Raw genomic sequence first — 18,866 nt, forward strand, 5'->3', positions numbered from 1 at the left:
TTCAATATTGCCATTAGATATGCGCTCTTGTGATGACCTAGGTAGTTTCCCCGGGCCTGTATAACTAAGATGACCGGACCTCTTGCCTCTCTCCCTACCTTGATTACCTCCATTATTACCTGTGGCCATAGCAGGCCTCTAATACCTTTCCAGTTGAAATATGTGTTATGAAACTCTAATTTCCTCCCGCCTGGGCGGACTTTTGCCATTTTTTCTGCCCAATATATATACGAGTGGCTTATCACCCACACTGTTGGCTTAGCGTCACCTTTAAAAGAAACAAACCATATTAGGATAACTAGTCCGGTCTTATGTATCTCGCCAAACACGTGGATCGCCATCTCCCTATCCTCTGAACTTCCGTTTCTGACAGTCCTGCTCTTGCTGCTTCCGTGGCCGCGCCTATGCAGAATGAGTGTGTCCCGTAATCTTTGGGGTGGTTCCCTGCCGATGTTATGCATTTATTAAATATAGCTTGGAACTGGTATCTTGATAATGGCGTTCCATCAATGTGTGATTGGAAGAAATTACTTTGTGATCTGATGTTTATATATGTTTTTACTATTGTTACCCGACTCAGTGTACCGTTTGTGGGTTGTAGAAGTACCCAAGTGCCCCTGCCCGCTGGAACCGTTTTCGATTGGCGTATGCGTAGACATATTGCATTATTGGCTATGACTACGTCCTGGTGTAATAAGCCTCCACTGGTGGTAATTTTGGATTGAGGGACTAATTCGCTTATGCATAGCGCCCCGAAGAAGGCGATCACAAATGCAGTAGACAGTAGTGTTGCTTCAAATTGGGAGTGTCATGTTAATGGTGTTACTGATATGATGTGAGAAATCCGTTTTAGTGACACGGGACGGGACGTCTACACTCCTAACTTGGCTGACCACTTTTCCACCCTTTTATGGATTGTCTGATGATGAATCTCTTTGTCACATCTCCACAATTCAGTAGTTGGAAGTGAAATGCTACTCCATTCAGACACCGCTGCGCTGACGCCCCTGATATGCCCCTCATCATTAGCTGGTGGAGAAATTCTATGGTGACTTGTAATCTGGCTTGTTCACATTGGTCAACCCGTCTGCCTGCTACTAGTCATGTCCACTCTTCCCATGCCTTACCGTATGCTTCCCACGTCAACGGGGTAACTGACTCTCTGATTAATGGCATCAACTATTCACCACTAGATCCCATAGGGAGGGTGGGCAACTGTTGCCCGATGGGTGGGCGTTGGGGAGGAGATCTGTGAAAATCTGCCAATTGAATTGTGATAAAGCGTTAGCAGCAGCTTTAGACCCCTCAGCATCGTGGCTAGCGTGGACCCATGCATTGTGTTTTAGGCGCAGGAATCCTAGCCGGCGTAGACGGGAGAGACGATGATGCCATCTTATTAATGCAGTGCGCTAGGCTGGTGTTTTTTGTTATGAAGTGAATATTTTTGTTAGTCAGGATCGCACCGCATATTTCTATTGCTACCACTATTGGGAAGAAAAAATTTTTTCCGGGCTAGATGCAGCTAAAAATTATTACTAATTTCAAAGCTGGTGGAGCTTGGTATAGATGGCCAATTCAATGAGTACCACACACTGCTACTATGCCCAAAATTATTTTCCAGGCAAGATGCAGCTAAAAATTATTAGTAATTTGAAAGCTGGTGGAGCTTAGTATAAATGGCCTAATAGAATGAGTACTACACACTGCTAATATGCCCAAAATTAGTTTACAGGCAAGATGCAGCTAAAAATTATTATTAATTTGCAACCTGGTGGAGGTTAGTATAGATGGACTAATAGAACAAGTCCCACAGACTGCTACAAGCCAAAGCCCAAATATTTTTTCAGAGCTAGTTGCAGATAAAAATTATTTTGAATTTGCAACCTGGTGGAGGTTAGTATAGATGGACTAATAGAACAAGTCCCACACACTGCTACATGCCGAAGTCAAAATATTTTTTCAGAGCTAGATGCAGATAAAAATTATTTTGAATTTGCAACCTGGTGGAGGTTAGTATGGATGGACTAATAGAACAAGTCCCACACACTGCTACATGCCGAAGTCAAAATATTTTTTCAGAGCTAGATGCAGAAAAAAATTATTTTGAATTTGCAACCTGGTGGAGGTTAGTATAGATGGACTAATAGAACAAGTCCCACACACTGCTACATGCCGAAGTCAAAATATTTTTTCAGAGCTAGATGCAGATAAAAATTATTTTGAATTTGCAACCTTGTAGAGGTTAGTACAGATGGACTAATAGAACAAGTCCCACACACTGCTACAAGCCGAAGCCCAAATATTTTTTCAGAGCTAGATGCAGATAAAAATTATTTTGAATTTTCTACCTGGTGGATTTTAGTATAGATGGACTAATAGAACAAGTCCCACACACTGCTTCATGCCGAAGTCAAAATATTTTTTCAGAGCTAGATGCAGATAAAAATTATTTTGAATTTGCAACCTGGTGGAGGTTAGTATTGATGGACTAATAGAACAAGTCCCACACACTGCTACAAGCCCAAGCCCAAATATTTTTTCAGAGCTAGATGCAGATAAAAATTATTTAGAATTTCCAACCTGGTGGAGGTTAGTATAGATGGACTAATAGAACAAGTCCCACACACTGCTACAAGCCCAAGCCCAAATATTTCTTCAGAGCTAGATGCAGATAAAAATTATTTTGAATTTGCAACCTGGTGGAGGTTAGTATAGATGGACTAATAGAACAAGTCCCACACACTGCTACAAGCCGAAGCCAAAATATTTTTTCAGAGCTAGATGCAGATAAAAATTATTTTGAATTTGCAGCCTAGTGGAGGTTAGTATAGATGGACTAATAGAACAAGTCCCACACACTGTTACAAGCCGAAGCCAAAATATTTTTTCAGAGCTAGATGCAGATAAAAATAATTTTGAATTTCCAACCTGGTGGAGGTAAGTATAGATGGACTAATAGAATGATGCTATGCCCAAAAGGTTTTACTTCACTAGGTGCAGTAAAAAAATTTGTGTTCTATACACAGGTGGTGTAGCTTGCTACACAGATAGGCTACTCCACTGACTAACGCACACTGCAAGAGGCCAAAAAGGATTTGCTTTGCTAGATTTAGCCAAATGCTATGAAAAAAACTTGCACAGCACTGACACAGACCTGCCTGGCAAAAAGTCATAGGAACTGATGTAACCTAGCCCTCAAAAGGACTGAAATTACAATTAGTCTTTACTCCCAACCTATCGATTTAAGAGCACAGACCTGCCTGATAAAAGTGATAGGAACTGATGTAACCTAGCCCTCAATAGGACTGCAATTACAATTAGCCTTTACTCCCAACCTATATATTTAAGAGCACAGACCTGCCTGATAAAAGTTGTAGGAAATGATGTAACCTAGTCCTCAAAAGGACTGCAATCACATCTATTCCCTACTCCCAAGCTATCTGTAGATTTGTGCGAAAATTGGCTTGAAATTAACTCTGAAAGTATAGCGCACACAGCAACAGCGGTGCCCTCTAACACGCAGCTGCAGCAGTGAGAAAATGGTGGCGACTGGGAAAATGGCTGGATCTTTTAGGGCAAGGACATGTTACATACACTGCCAATGACACATGCCCTTGCTTGTGTGAAAAAAAGGACTTCGCTCCGTGTGTGCGCTGCTGATAGGCTGACAGACTGCACCTCCCCACTGTAAATGCGGGAAAGAGAAAAAAAAATGGAGATCTTCATTATTTATGCAGAGATCCATCCCCTGCCCCCCCCCCCGCACCGCTGTACACTCAAACTGCGTATTAACATTAATTTTCAGCATTACTGAGAAAAAATCCAGTTATGATTTTGGTGCACGAACAGTTATCGAACATAACCTCGAACAGCCGAATTTTTTTCAAATTGTTTGTGTTCGCCAAACGGCTCTAACACCACCCAAAACAGCTCGATTTTGAGATTGGCAAACAGTTCGAGTCAAACACTGCTCATCTCTAGTTATAACTTGCTGAGCTGTAAGGTTCTGACTAGTGATGAGCGAGCATGCTCGCCACTGCTCGGTACGCGCCCGAGCATCACTGTGCTCGACGAGCTCGGCGAGTATTTCTGGGTTGCTCAGGTGGGAACTGAGGTCCCCTCCCTACATGTTTGCCGCTCTTTAGAGTGCCAATGAACATGCAGGGATAGTCTGACACGCACTGAAATGCCATATCCATGTTGGTTGTGGGCATTACAGTGATTGGCTGGCCGCACAGCATCATCAGGTGTATATAAGACCGGGCGCCGTCACAGTCTATCCCGGAATCAGGCACAGTAGGGAGAGCTTCTTCTGTGTCAGGGAGAGACTTGCTTGTTTATAGTTAGCATAGGTATTCCACAACATTTATCTATATCCATCTGAACTAACAGTCCTTCTGAGGACTAATACACTTGCAGATAATCCGTGCTAGGCAAGCAGGCTGTGTATGTTGCAGACTGCAATGCATGATACACTCCCTGACAGAAGTCATGTCGTTAATCCATGTTATGCAAATAAAAGCTTATAACCGGACGTTAAATTCATCCATTGGTTTTATAATTTAGTCTTTTGAAAGCTGAAACCCTCCCAAATTTGGTTTAGGTAAAGAAAATAAATTGGCATCAATGCTGAAATGTTCATCATTTAATGAACACAGAATGGTCAGATTTTGGCAAGACAAAAGTTTTGTCGCCCACAGAAAGTAATGTGATAATCAAACAAATAATTATCTTAAAATACAAATATATGTTGCATAACAATTTTCTGCTCACTGCAGAATAAAGCCAGATCTGTTCCATATTTCAGCAATAAAATTCCAGAAATTTTAACTGAATATGGAAAATATTGGCCTCCTTTTCCATTCTATTGCAGTGTGTCACTGAAGCTATTCACATTAGGTCTCCATGTAGAATAATATAAGTAAATTACAGGCCTGCTATTTAAAATCGTGGTTCTCTGTCAGACGTATCACATATAACTGCATTCCAAAATCAGCCGTTTCTCATGAACGTGGAAATATTGTCCTCCATTTAAAATGAGCAAGGTGCGTGGCAAGGGACAGGGAAGTGGACGTGATGGTTATGGTGCATGCAGAGGCCGAGGACTTGGCCGTGAGCAAGGTGAAATTGCGCCACAGCAAACACCCATATCTTGTCACTCGACCTTCCTGTCACAATTACTAGGGGACCACAGAGCACCACTATTGAACACAGAGCAATGTCAAAAGGTTATTGGCTGGATATCAGATAATGCCTCCAGTCACTTGGCCACCACCACCTCCATCCTGTCTTCCATATGGTCAATTCTCAGTAGCCGTGAGTCTGGACTGCATATTCCTCACGCTGATTCTCCTTCCTCCCACCACGCCGAGTGCCCGGAGACAACTGATCCCACACTTGGACACTCAGAAGAGCTGTTCACTTTTTCATTTGTAGATTCGGGCCTCTCGCCCAGCCAGTTTCAAGCGAGTCAAGAGGAGAATGCATGCAGCGATGCCCAAATATTGGAGCAGCCACGGTCACATGAAGGCGGCTGTGGGAAAGTGTAATTACTGTCGCAAGAGGTGAATGATGATGATGAGACACATTTGCCAGAAAATCAGGAGGAGGACCAGGGAGTAGAAGTGGAAGCAGTGTGGTGGCCGCATACAAAAGGCGGGAAAGCGTTCCTCATAATGCCAGCACGACGGAAGTTGCCAGTACAACTGTTAGGTCTTCCCGAGTCTGGTTATTTTTTAAAGACTCTGCAGATAACCCCAAAAAGGCCATAATGTATGATTATGGCTGGAATCTGGTGGCAGCTCTGTTGCGAGGCGAGCTCACACACTTACCATGCCTGGCCCATGTGCTTAACCTCGTGCTTCAGCGATTTCTCAAAATCTACCCAGATCTGTTGGATCCACTTGTCAAAGTATGCCGCTGTTACGCTGGCGTGTCCTTTAATAAAATAAAATAAAACTTAAAGGACATGTCGGGGTCCACGGGACTGTAGAGGAGCTGCAGCAGCTGAGTCCCAGAGGAATGTTCAGATAAGCACAGAGAAAGAAATGAACTAGTGTATTAAGTGCACACACTAGTAGTAACTAAACAAGGTACAGTGCTGGGAGTTAACAACACTCCAGAAACAAAACTAATAAACTTATGCACCGCAAGGCACCTCTGTGCAGAGCAGGAAGGATTTGGCAGCATGAAACGCCTGAGCACTAGATGGTGGCGTATAGAGCTGCAGATAGCAGCAGGCCAGGAAAGGCCTGGAACCTAAGTTCCTAAAGAGGAGGAGAATCTTTGCAGCAACCAACACATGGGTGTAAAAGCGGCAGTGTGACCACACATAAAATGGCGGACCCTGGAATACTGGATCGGTCGCAAGGACGCCTCCGTGTCATGGACACCAACCGGTGAACCGACATGGTAGAGCGTGCTGCTCACAGCATTCTCCTAGCCCTAATTGATGGCTAGGATGACTAGGGAGATTTCAGCAGGAACCCTTGACAATAGAGATGAGCGTTGTTCTACTCGAACTGTTCGCCAATCTCAAATTCGAGCTGTTTTGGGCGGTGTTCGAGCCGGTCGGCGAACACGAACAATTTGAGAAAAATTCGGCTGTTCGAGGTTATGTTCGATAACTGTTCGTGCACCAAAATCATAACTGGATTTTTTCTCAGTAATGATGAAAATTAATGTTAATACGCAGTTTGAGTGTACAGCGGGGCGGGGGGAGGGGCAGGGGATGGATCTCTGCAGGAACAATGAAGATCTCCATTTTTTTTTCTCTTTCCCGCATTTGCAGTGGGGAGGTGCAATCTGTCAGCCTATCAGCAGCGCACACACGGAGCGAAGTGCTTTTTTTCACACAAGCAAGGGCATGTGTGATTGGCAGTGTATGTCACATGTCCTTGCCCTATAAGACCAAGCCATTTTCCCCGTCGCCACCATTTTCTCACTGCTGCAGCTGCGTGTTAGACGGCACCGCTGTTGCTGTGTGCGCTATACCTTGTTAATTTCAAGCCAATTTTCGCACAAATATACAGATAGCTTGGGAGTAGGGAATAGTTGTGATTGCAGTCCTTTTAAGGACTAGGTTACAGCATTTCCTACGACTTTTATCAGGCAGGTCTGTGCTCTTAAATAGATAGATTGTGGGAGTAAAGACTAATTGTAATTGGAGTCCTTTTCAGGACTAGGTTACATCAGTTCCTATCAGTTTTTGCCAGGCAGGTCTGTGCCAGTGCTGTGCAAGTTTTTTTCACAGCATTTGGCTGAATCTAGCAAAGCTAATCCTTTTTGGCCTATTGCAGAGTGTGAGTCAGTGGAGTAGCCTATCTGTGTTGCAAGATATACCACCTGTGTATAGAATACAAATTTTTTTACTGCACCTAGTGAAGTAAAATCTTTTGGGCATAGCATCATTCTATTAGTTCATCTATACTGACCTCCATCAGGTTGCAAATTAAAAATAATTTTTTTCTGCATCTAGCTCTGAAAAAATATTTGGGCTTCTAGCAGTGTGTGGGACTTGGTCTATTAGTCCATCTATACTGACCTCCATCAGGTTGCAAATTGAATAAAAAAATTTTCTGCATCTAGCTCTGAAAAAATATTTGGGCTTCTAGCGGTGTGTGGTACTTGGTCTATTAGTCCATCTATACTGACCTCCATCAGGTTGCAAATTAAAAATAATTTTTTTCTGCATCTAGCTCTGAAAAAATATTTGGGCTTCTAGCAGTGTGTGGGACTTGGTCTATTAGTCCATCTATACTGACCTCCATCAGGTTGCAAATTAAAAATAATTTTTTTCTGCATCTAGCTCTGAAAAAATATTTGGGCTTCTAGCAGTGTGTGGGACTTGGTCTATTAGTCCATCTATACTGACCTCCATCAGGTTGCAAATTAAAAATAATTTTTTTCTTCATTTATCTCTGAAAAAATATTTGGGCTTCTAGCAGCGTGTGGGACTTGTTCTATTAGTCCATCTATACTGACCTCCATCAGGTTGCAAATTAAAAATAATTTTTTTCTGCATCTAGCTCTGAAAAAATATTTGGGCTTCTAGCAGTGTGTGGGACTTGGTCTATTAGTCCATCTATACTGACCTCCATCAGGTTGCAAATTGAATAAAAAAATTTTCTGCATCTAGCTCTGAAAAAATATTTGGGCTTCTAGCGGTGTGTGGGACTTGGTCTATTAGTCCATCTATACTGACCTCCATCAGGTTGCAAATTAAAAATAATTTTTTTCTGCATCTAGCTCTGAAAAAATATTTGGGCTTCTAGCAGTGTATGGGACTTGGTCTATTAGTCCATCTATACTGACCTCCATCAGGTTGCAAATTAAAAATAATTTTTTTCTTCATTTAGCCCTGAAAAAATATTTTGGCTTCTAGCAGTGTGTGGGACTTGTTCTATTAGTCCTTCTATACTGACGTCCAGCAGGTTGCAAATTGAATATAATTTTTTTCTGCATCTAGCTCTGAAAAAATATTTGGGCATCTAGCGGTGTGTGGGACTTGGTCTATTAGTCCATCTATACTGACCTCCATCAGGTTGCAAATTAAAAATAATTTTTTTCTGCATCTAGCTCTGAAAAAATATTTGGGCTTCTAGCAGTGTGTGGGACTTGGTCTATTAGTCCATCTATACTGACCTCCATCAGGTTGCAAATTAAAAATAATTTTTTTCTGCATCTAGCTCTGAAAAAATATTTGGGCTTCTAGCAGTGTGTGGGACTTGGTCTATTAGTCCATCTATACTGACCTCCATCAGGTTGCAAATTAAAAATAATTTTTTTCTTCATTTAGCTCTGAAAAAATATTTGGGCTTCTAGCAGTGTGTGGGACTTGTTCTATTAGTCCTTCTATACTGACCTCCAGCAGGTTGCAAATTGAATATAATTTTTTTCTGCATCTAGCTCTGAAAAAATATTTGGGCTTCTAGCGGTGTGTGGGACTTGGTCTATTAGTCCATCTATACTGACCTCCATCAGGTTGCAAATTAAAAATAATTTTTTTCTGCATCTAACCCAGCCAATAGTTTTGGCCTAATACCACAGTTTGGCCACTCAGCTCTGCTCGGTTACCATCCATTGTTTTTTTGTGCAAACAACTCCAGAGTTGTGAATTAGTTAACCACCAAAATGAGTGGAAAAAGGCCTGCTGCTGGTGGAAAGGGGAATAGGCGTGTTGGGAAGGGGAAAAAAGGTTGTGTCCGTGGGGTAGGTGCAGAAGAAAGACCATCTTCCAGCCAAACTAAAATGTCTACTTCTTTTAGCGGACAATGTGATAAGATCCCTTTCTTACGGCCACGCCAATCGCTACAAATTCCAGATGAGGCACAAAAACAGCAGGTGCTTCAACGGATATCAAGTGCTCCTTTAAGTGGGCTCTCCTCCACATCAACTTCAACATCACAAATACTCCAGTCCTCAAAGGTGTCACCCAAATCGCACTTGCTTCCTCACAGCTCCCAAATCTCCAGCTGCCCGTCTGAGTATGAGGTAGAACAGATGGTTGAGTCTGCAGAGCTGTTTACTCATACTATAGCCTGGGAATCAGAGGTCGACTCCAGCGCTTCTGTGAATCCAGACGAGTAAATGATCTGCACTGATGCCCAGAATCTTTATGAGTCGGATCCAGGACCAGACGCAGAAGGTTCTGACCATAATGTAGACCCTCATTCCCAAACTGTAACTCCTGTTGGTGGAGACAATGAGGAAGACGATGATAAGACTCAAATACCTGATTGGAGCGACAACTTTAGTTTTTTGTCAGGGCAGGAACAGGTTGGCTCTGAGGACGACGGGTGTGATAACGCACAGGGTGATGATGATGAGGTCGGAGATCCCACTTACTGTCAACCCACAGTCAGCCAAGAGATGAGGTCAGCAGAGGAGGTGGAGGAAGATGCTAGTGACGACGAGGTCAGGTTGCGCCTTCCTGGACAGAGACGTAGTACTGGAAGCACGTCAACAACTGCATCCTCAAACACAACTCTGCCTCTCACCACAAGTCGTGGTGGCTCTTCAGGTCGCATGGGTGCTAAGCCTTGCATAGCCTGGACATTTTTTCAGATCGATAAAGATGACCCAACTCGTGTTATCTGTAACATTTGTCAGCAAAAGCTAAGTAGAGGCCAAAAAATACATAGTTTGAGTACTTCATGCATGAACCGGCACATGGACATGAAGCATAAGTTGCAGTGGGAAGCTCAGTGTGCTACAATGCGGTCTAGCCGGCCGGGCCAACCACCGTCTGCCATATCTTGTGCATCCGCGGCCTCTTCATCCTCTGTGACTGGGGGGACAGCAGTCACACCTGTTTTGGGGCGCAGACCTGCCACCTCTTTACCCGCAACAGCCAGCGTGATTGGCAGGTCATCATTTTCTTTGGAGGTGGTAACACCAGCTGGTCTTGAGCGCTGTCCGACATCGATAGCACCACCTTTGGATCAAGGCAACCTAACATGTCCGCCTGCATCTTCCTCACAGACCGGCAGTTTGCCGGGGACACCCTTATCAACCCCGTCTAAGCACAATAGCCAGCCCTCGGTCCCTCAGATGTGGACAAGTAAAAGACCATTTCCTCCTAGCCATGAGAAAGCTAAGAGGTTGAATTTCACCATCTGCAAGCTCTTGGCTACAGAAATGCTGCCTTTCCGCCTGGTGGACACAGAGGATTTTCGAGACCTTATATCCGTCGCAGTGCCCCAGTACCAGATGCCCAGTCGGCACTACTTCTCAAAGAAAGGTGTGCCTGCGCTCCACCAGCATGTCGCACACAACATCACCGCTTCTTTGAGAAACTCTGTGTGTGACAGGGTGCATTTCACCACAGACACTTGGACGAGTAGGCATGGACAGGGGCGTTACATGTCGCTGACTGGGCACTGGGTAACTATGGTGACAGCAGGACAAGGGGCTGCTGTCCAAGTCTTGCCGTCCCCACGAGTTGTGCGTCAATCCTCTTTATGTCATTTTTCCTCCACTGCTTCTGCCTCCTCAACCTCCTCTCGGTCTTCCACCTGCACCCAAAGCCTGTCTGGTCATGCCACAAGCTTTCTAACTGCGCAGAAGGGATCCTGCACACCTCCTTACTATGCTGGCAGTAGGGCTCAACGTCATCAGGCGGTTTTTACATTGAAATGTCTGGGAAATGTGAGTCACACAGCTGAGGAGTTGTGGTCAGCTCTGGAGAACCAATTTCATGAATGGTTGTCTCCACTGGACCTGAAACCAGGGAAGGCCGTGTGCGACAATGCTGCAAACCTGGGTGCGGCCCTTCGCCGGGGCAATGTCACACACGTGCCTTGTATGGCTCACGTGTTGAACCTGGTTGTCCAGCAATTTTTAGCCCACTATCCCAGACTAGATGGCCTTCTGCAGAGGGCACGGTCGCTGTGTGCTCACTTCCGCCGTTCGCATCCCGCAGCTCAGCGACTTACATCTCTACAGAAGTCGTTGGGCCTGCCACTTCACCGGCTAAAATGCGATGTGCCTACCCGGTGGAATTCAACTCTGCACATGTTGCAGCGACTGTGGCAGCACCGACAAGCCCTGGTGCAATACGTTCTGACGTATAGCCTGGGCCAACGAGATTCAGAGGTGGGGCAAATCACGCTGGAGGAGTGGTCTCAGATCAGGGACCTATGCACCCTTCTGCACAGTTTTGAAATGGCGACGAAGATGTTTAGTGCTGACGATGCCATTATCAGCATGACTATTCCGGTGATTTACATGCTGGAGCACATGTTAAACAGAATTCGGAGTCAGGTGGTGGCACAAGAGGAGGTGGAGGAAGTAGAGGAGGAGGAGTTGTATGCGGAAGGGCTAACATCTGCAAGGTCCAGACGGTCGGCAGCACCAAGGCGGCAGGCATGTGAGGGTGGGGGAGATGATTTTACCAGGGCGCATGGTAGCAGCCAAACTAGTGAGGAAGGTGCAGGAGCCCAGGAAGAAGTGGAGGACGAACTGATGGAAGACTCATCAGATGAGGGAGACCTTGATCACATTTCTGTTGTGCGAGGTTGGGGGGAGAGGACAGAGGAAGGAAGCATGATTGCTACCTCGCCACCAACATAACAGGGACTTGGTGCTCCTGGATGCGCAACACACATGAGTGCCTTCTTGCTGCACTACCTGCAACATGACCCTCGAATTGTGAGAATTAGAAATAATCCTGACTACTGGGTTGCCACACTGTTAGATCCCCGGTACAAAAGTAAATTTTCAGAAATTATTCCTGCCATAGAAAGGGATGCACGCATGCAGGAGTATCAGCAGAGACTGTTGCAGAATCTTACATGTGCTTTTCCACAAAATACCAGTGGTGCACGTAGTGAATCTCACAGTTCCAACTTGCCAACCGTGGGACCGTCAAGTGTTCAGCACTCAAACCGTAACAGAACCACAGTATCTGCTGGTAATATCAATTTTGCGGAATCATTTCACCACTTTTTTAGCCCATCCTTTGCAAGGCCACAGGAGACAAGAAGTCTGACACATAGTCAACGCCTAGAGACGATGGTACAGGAGTATCTCCAAGTAAACATTGAAGCCACGACTGTGTCACTGGACCCTTGCTCTTTTTGGGCTTCCAATCTGGATAAATGGCCGGAGCTAGCCACTTACGCCTTGGAGATCTTGTCATGCCCCGCAGCCAGCGTTCTGTCTGAACGTGTGTTCAGCGCTGCTGGTGGTGTGCTGACAGATAAGCGCACGCGGCTCTCCACTGATAATGTAGACAGACTCACGTTCATAAAGATGAACAAATCATGGATCCGAAACGACTTTTCTACCCCTGTGTCATCCTGGGGAGAGTAAAAGCTTGATGATTGGTTAAAATCACCCTACCAACCGTTTTAAGCTTTCAAATTACTAATCATGTTTATCTGTATCTTGACTGGAAAATAATTTGGGCTTTGTAGCAGTGTGCAGCACTGATCCTATTAGGCCATCTATAATAAGCTTCACCAGATTTAAAATTAAAAATAATTTTTAGCTGCATCTAGCCCGGAAAATAATTTTGGGGCTCCGAGATGCGCAAGACACATAAGTGCCTTCTTGCTGCACTACCTGCAGCATGACCCTCATATTGTCAGAATTCGAAGTAATCATGACTACTGGGTTGCCACACTCTTAGATCCCCCAAACTTTTCGATCAACCTTTTCATTTTAATAAAGACCAAAAAAATGGTCATTTTTGAAATTATAAGCATTAGCAGGTTGTTAGAAACTGAAATCAAACAGTTTTCAACTCAAAACTTTATTCTAGGTGATGTTACATTTTCACATAGGACCCCTTGTTCGAAAGGAGCTTCTGAACTCTCTCGTCCATTGAATTTGTCAGGTTTTGGATGGTTTCTGCTTCAATTGTTTTGCATGAGGACAGAATACCCTCCCAGAGCTGTTGCTTAGATGTGAACTGCCTCCCGCCATCATAGACACTCCTTTTAATGATGCTCCAAAGGTTCTGAATGGGGTAGAGGTCAGGGGAGCATGGGGGTCACACCATAAGTTTGTCCCCTTTTATGCCCATATCAGCCAGAGATGCAGATGTTTTATGTGCAGCATGAGATGGTGCATTATCATGCAGAAAAATGATCTTGCTGTGAAATACACGGTTCTTCTTCTTGAACCATGGCAGGAAGTGCTGTTTGAGAAAATCCACATACATTATGGAGTTCATCTTTAGCGCCTTCAGGGATCCTAAAGGGGCCGACAATCTCTCTCCCCATGATTCCAGCCCAAAACATTACTCCACCTCCTCCTTGTTGGCGCTGTAGCCGTGTTTGCGTGGGGTGTCCATCAACCAGCCATCCTCCACTCCATTCATCTGGACCATCGAGCGCTGCACGGCACTCATCCGTGAACAAAACAGTTTTGAAATCAGTCTTCATGTAATGTTTGGCCCACTGGAGCCGTTTCTGCTTGTGTGAAGTGGATAGAGGAGGTCGACAGGATGGCATATGCACAGCTGCAAACCTCTGAAGGACCCTGCATCTTGTTGTTCGGGGGACGTTGGAGGCACAAGCAGCTTCAAAAACTTGTCTGCTGCTATGACAAGGCTTTTTTGCCGCTGCTCTTTCAACCTGACGTAATTGCCTGTAGGAAAGAGTCCTCAATTTGCCCTTATCAGCACGCACACGTGTGTACTGTGAATCAGCTACATACTTCTTGATTGCCAAGACACTTCATCCTGATCATCGCACAATGTTGATTGTAGTCATGCCTTGACCTAAACACTCCACAATTTGTTGCTTCTCAGCAGCCGACACATCCTTTTTCTTTCCCATTTTGGCAGAAAATGTAGGCTGCTTAATAATGTGAGAGAGCCTTCTTAAGTAGTCTTGCCTTTCATTGGACACACCTGCCAAACTAATTAGCACAGGTGTTTGCAATTGCTTACAGTGATATAAAGAGCCCTGACACACATCACCATCAATGAGTTTAACTGACAAACAAACAAATTCTTCCCTTATCACTCCTAAACACTTTTTGCATAATAATTTGGAACGCGGTGTACATGTGCTTTTCCACAAAACACCAGTGGTTCACGTAGTGAATCTTACAGTTCTAACTTGCCAACCGTGGTCTGTATGGAATTGTTCAATAAAGGGCCCAAAATTAAGATAACATAGATGGGAGAGGTCTCTATGAATAGGAATTCCTAAGTATTTGATACCCTGTGAGGGCCAGGCAAAGGGAAAGTTGGACTGGATGGAATCCTATATGGATTTAGGGAGGGAGACATCGAGGGCCTCAGACTTCGCTGCATTGATTTTAAAATTTTACCATGTAACAAAGTGATCTATTTCAGCCATAACAGCAGGGATGGATATATGTGATTGAGTGATATATACTAGGACATCATCAGCAAATAGAGAGCACTTGTACTCGGTGCCTCCCACCTCAATCCACCTAATATTGGGGTTATGGCGAATTGATGAGAGCAGGTGCTCCGTCACTAGGATGTATAAGAGAGGGGACAGAGGACATCCCTGCCTTGTCCCATTGGTGATTGTGAAAGGTGATGAAAATGTTCTGACGCACCCCCTGGGCCTTGGGACACCCGGAGCCGGACCCTTTTTGGTGGATGCTGGTGGTTGTAGTCTTCGTGGCGGCGATCCGGTTCCGTGGCTCAGGGCGGTCAAACCAGTGGCGGAACTATTTATGTGGTTTTGATGTTTAAATGTCCGACTACGCCACCCGTGGATTGCGGTCAGAGTGAACCGCCGCTACAGGGCAGACCGCTAAGGCTGGTGTTGTGGGTGCAGCAGAGCGTAGCATAACTCCCCACGGGAGGAGTATAGCCTCAGGGCAGTGTATGCGGAGGATGGGGGTGATGGTGCAGGGCAGCAGCAGTAACGACACGGAGTCAGTGATGCAGTTCAGGGCCTTTACTCACAGTTCTTATTATCCAGACCACGTCTGCAGGTAACGGCTGCCCACGTCGTACTGTGCTCACCAGGTGAGGGGCTCAGACAACTCCCAGATAACTTTGGAGCGCTTCACAGGACCCCCTTTGTGTGTCCTTTGTCTGGCCTTTCTTACCAACACTTCTGTCCGGCTGCCTCGGGCCTCCTCTTGGTAAACTTGGCGCCAGTTTCCCTGACCCTATGTGGTGCCTTCCTAGCGGGTGGAGCAAGGGGCTGCGCCACATAGAATGTCAGAGCCTCCGGTTTCTAGCTGAGGGTCGTTTCCTGCCTCCACTAGTTCGGGGACCGGTCTCCCCCTTTGGCCTGACCCCTCCACGCAGGTGGATTCGGGCGTGCGGTGGCGACTCGCCCGTCCGCACCCCTGGGATCCCTTCATTCCTCGTTCCTGGAGCCTTCTCCGCTCCTCTTCCTTCCTTCTCCCTCTTGCAGGCCTGGGCCTCTGTTACTAGGCCCGCCTCCGGAGCAGAGCTCATGCAGAGCCCCTGCTCCCTGCCACTTCTGCTCAGACTTCTCTGCACTGAACTAAGATGGTGCCCACCTTTTATACTCCCTTCTCAATGCACCCAGGAACTGCTTCCTCCCTGCTCCTGCACTGCAGGGTTCCCCTTCCTAAGTGTTCCCTCCCCCCACTCCAGCCAGGGACAGGGACTGTCGTGCCCATCTCAGGGGCATATTGGTCGCCCTGCCCCACGGCAATGTGGTGTAATGCATGCAGGTGTCGGGTCCTGATCCACACTCCATCCTTATCTGAGAGTGAGATATCACACCTCTGGGTGAGGTGCAATACGTCTGTAGCAACCGAGCCCTCGGTGCTACAGTTCCATTTATCTTCAGCCTAGGTGACGTATTGTGATACAGGGCCGTGATTTTGGCTATAAAAGGGTCCCCTAGACCCCTACCCCAAGCTTTTTAAGAGAATCATATATGGCGTGCCAGGAGACTCTATGGAATGCTTTCTCAGCATCCAACGAGAGTATCTACTTACAAATTTTTAACTGCATCTAGCCCAGGAAATACTTTGTGCCTAGTAGCAGTGTCTGCTAGTCAGCGGATTATCCCGGCTGTTAAGCAAGCTACACCACCTGTAGTTTGGACACTTAATTTTTTCAAAGGAAATGCTTCGGGACCACGGGATACTTAGTGAAGAGCATCAGGAGGCACCCCAAGGCATAGGGGCTGGGACTGGCACTAGGATGCCTTGCGGTGGACAGCCGAGCTCGATCCTTATAAAAGCTTTTTAACTGCAGCAGCTTTAGTGGACGCTACTGGAGCTGGAATTACGCGGCTGCTGGCATGAGACTTGCCCTCCAATAGATCCTTGTAAATGGATTTAAAGTGTATTCATTCAAATTAGAGGGACAATTTAAATTAAAAAGCTTAGAGCTGCCTCCACCACAGGGGGCTCTCTCGACCCACCAGCGGACAGGCACCAGTATTGGGAGAGGGGGGCTGGCCGTCAGGGTTCACCGCGGCTCTGGCACAAACCCGGCGACACGGAGGTGGCACGGGCAGGAGCGGACTGGCCGTCTCGGCTTCTCACTTTTTGGATTTTAGAAGGGCATGACATGCCTATATCTGTGTCTCCCCCTCCTTTTACTCCTCCACCTCTTTTCTTTTCGCATGACTATATGTACTTGTCACTTTTCCATGTGTTAGTTGTGTCTTCTGAGCAGTTTGTCAGCTTTTGGACACCTTTGAAGGTGTTTTCTATGTGTTTCTATGTGTTTTTGTTTGCCTGCCATTGGTTTTAACGGTGTTCGAAGGTGTTCGACGAACAGTTCGACGAACAGTTCGGCGAACACACGGGTGTTCGACGAACCGAACCGAACTCGAACACTACGGGGGTGGCTCAACACTACTTGACAACGGCTCTCACACACTGCATTTACTGCCAGAGACCTCACCCCAGGTTAGAAAAAGATAGACTAGGCACCGGGGCGGAGCCCACGGAGCCCTTAAATACACGAGAGACAGCCCCAGCCCCCCAGGACAACCAACCACTCTGTACCAGACAGAAGGGGGTGTGGCTTAGCGGCACATGCCCACAAGGGGGCGTGGCTAAGCTGGCCAAGCCCGCGAGGGGGCGCGGCTTGGTGGTGCATGATCAAAAGGGGCGTGGCTTGGCGTCACATGACCGCAGGGGGCGTGGCTTAGTGGCACATGAGCAGAAACACAGAAACCACACTTAGAATCCCTAGAACGGAACCTAAATGATGACAATTAATGACCAGCAGGAAAGGGCCTGGCCGGACACCGCGAGAAAGCCCTTCTCCTGCGTACCGGCCTAACATTACCCCTCTCTAGGGCTCCCCCCCCGGAATTATGGATACGCTCAAAAGCGTCAATAAGATCCGGAGCGTTGATGTTGTCTACCATCTCCCAAGTCCTATCCTCCGGACCATAATCCCACCAGCCCACCAAATCCACCAAATGAAACCTCTTGCCCCTAACCACCTTAGAAGCAATGATTTCATTTACCTCAAAGTCATCCTGTGCGGATTCCGATTCAGCCAGAAAGGAGCCAGAGAATTCATTGAGAGTAACCAGCTTGAGTAAAGAAACATGGAAGGTGTTAGAAATTCACCAAGCGGCCGGCAATTTCAGCCGATAGGCCGCATCATTCACTTTGGCCAAAATTTTAAATTTCCCCAAATAACAGGGAGCAAATTTAGTCGAAACCACCCGGAGGCAAATATTGCGTGCAGAAAGCCACACCAAGTCCCCAGGAGCATAACTTGGAGCAGGACGCCGATGCCTATTGGCCGTGAACCTCATACGCTCCTTAGAAGCACGCAAAGACTCATGAGTCTGATCCCCGATATCCCTGGCATTCGTTGCCCAATCCTCCACAGTGGGAAGAGGCATAAGGAGCCCCGCCGACCATTCCCTAGACGGCTTATTTCGCGCACAAGAGACGCAGGCGGCGACAAAATGGGAGATATCAGTAGACATCTTGGGCCAATAATAGGACCGAGAAATTAGCTTTTTGATCCGTTTGTCCCCAAAGCGCCCTCCAGTCTTGGAGGAGTGACCCCAATGGAGAACCTCTTGCCTACGATGCTCTGGCACAAAGGTCCTCCCAGGCGTAAATCCCTGCAAGGTGACAGGGTTTACAGAGAGTAAACTCTCGGATGGAACAATAAGCCGCGGTTCCGACTCTTCACCCAGGGGGTCAAAAGAGTGAGACAGAGCATCTGCCCATGGATTAGATTTATGGATAAACCCCCTTGCCAAATTATCTGCAATGTATTCTGACATTGCTTTCATCTCAGGGACCGACAAAGGATATACCCTGCCTCTCGGGGGTTCAGAACCCGGTAGTAAGTTTATGGCACAATCATACGCCCGGTGAGGTGGTAGAGTCTCTGCAGCTTTTTTGGAGAAAACATCTGCATACTGGAAACGCCGGACGAATACAATTCGCCTGGCAGGAAGAGC

The sequence above is a fragment of the Phyllobates terribilis genome, unplaced genomic scaffold (assembly GCF_046119375.1).
Source record: "Phyllobates terribilis strain yellow unplaced genomic scaffold, ASM4611937v1 Scaffold_1__5_contigs__length_1240528914, whole genome shotgun sequence".
NCBI classification, from domain to species: Eukaryota; Metazoa; Chordata; class Amphibia; order Anura; family Dendrobatidae; genus Phyllobates; species Phyllobates terribilis.